The sequence below is a fragment of the Triturus cristatus genome, chromosome 4_2 (assembly GCF_964204655.1).
Source record: "Triturus cristatus chromosome 4_2, aTriCri1.1, whole genome shotgun sequence".
In the NCBI taxonomy this organism is placed as follows: Eukaryota; Metazoa; Chordata; class Amphibia; order Caudata; family Salamandridae; genus Triturus; species Triturus cristatus.
Window position 1 is genome coordinate 838,156,562 of NC_140586.1, and position 1,512 is coordinate 838,158,073.

The 1,512-nt window shown below is 44.6% G+C and overlaps 1 non-coding gene across 1 annotated transcript; it reads left to right on the top strand.

Annotated features, from left to right (window-relative positions):
- Positions 1-251: 251 nt before the first annotated feature.
- LOC146835221 (U6 spliceosomal RNA) lies at positions 252-356 on the top strand. The gene has a single exon (XR_014960898.1). It is a non-coding gene; the product is annotated as a U6 spliceosomal RNA (small nuclear RNA).
- The last annotated feature ends 1,156 nt before the right edge of the window (positions 357-1,512 follow it).

Sequence of the window (1,512 nt, forward strand, 5' to 3'; positions counted from 1 at the left end):
ATCTCCTCCATAGTTCTTTCTATAGGTCTTGCAGTCACACGTGTTTTGCCAGCTGAGCAGTACGACCACCCTGGGCAGGGATGTCATTTTTAAAACTTGCATACCCATAGTGCACCTGCGATGCAGTTGATGTAAAGCAGGTTTTTTTCTACATCCACATTTTTTTTTTCTTTAAAGAATCTTAGTTTATTTTGTTAGGAAATTACCACAAACGTAATATCCACAGTTTTTACTTTGATGTAGATACTCTTATTAAGGAATTGTTTGAAAATTAGACTTTATTGGAACCATACAGAGATTAGCACGGCCCCTGCGCAAGGATGACACCAAGGGCATCATTAGGATGGCGGGCGTTTGTCCGCCCGCCTTCCTGACATAAAGAGAGACCGCCTGCTATAAGTGCTTGGGGGTGATTAGGATGCGCCTGCCACACTGGTTGGTGCATCCTGCATTTTTAACATTGCGGCGGGCGGTGCTTTCAGCATCACCCGCCGTAATGCAAAAATGCATGTTGTGCATTTGCATGCACAACGTAGCAGGCACAGCGCGATGCCTGCCGCATTGTGAATGCAAATGCAGGTACCCCCCATGTGCACCCCTCCAACTTCATGGGGGCCGCAACAGACCGGGCGGAAAAGCGGTGGACCGTCTTCCAGTCCGCCGCGGTTCCCCCACCATACTGATATGGCGGGGGGTAAATGGGAGGCAGGTGGGGGATCATGTCAGGCAGATCGCCACTGCCATGCGGGCGGTGGCGATCCGCCCGACATACTAATTGATCCCTAAATTCGTGAACATTTTCCGATATTTACCATCAATTAATTATCACTGTATGACTTGAGCTTCATAACAGCCGTCTAATATAATTACGTCCTTCTTTTGACACGATAAGAGGAGCTACAACTTTCCTTTTAAAATATTTGTTTATGGTATTGTGACACTTGCACAGACGAGATATAACATAAGAATATAAATAAGTAGTTATTTCATCACTGATTCTGTATGTTTTTTTAATTCCACAAATAGTTTTGGTCGACAGTATTACCAAGGTGAAATGTATTTTCATATTCCCATCTGTGTGTTTTTAGGTGCTACTATTGACTGACGCAGGATGTTTTCAAAGGTGGGAGGTTGGAGATGATCTGCTGATTGTGCTGTCCTGGGGTGAATGTCTGCCATGTTCAGTGTTTGAGCGCGTCTGTTGTCCACAGAGGCCCACGTGTGATTTCTCCCCTCGGTTTTATCATATATCGTCACTTTGCAGCCTGGGATTTTTTTTTTTTTTTATAGCAATCATTTTTTATTGATTTTCATAACAACAGTATCAGTGCACATGTGTAATCATACCATAACAAGTAACTGCCGGGTGTGCCCTGGCCATAGATATCTCAGCCTGGGATTTTTAAGCCCCTTCTGCTAATACAAGTAAGAAGAGACAGCTACTGGCTGCCACACTACAGACAGGTGCGCAATGTGCTCTGAAGAGACAGAGACTGACATGGGGTAAACACT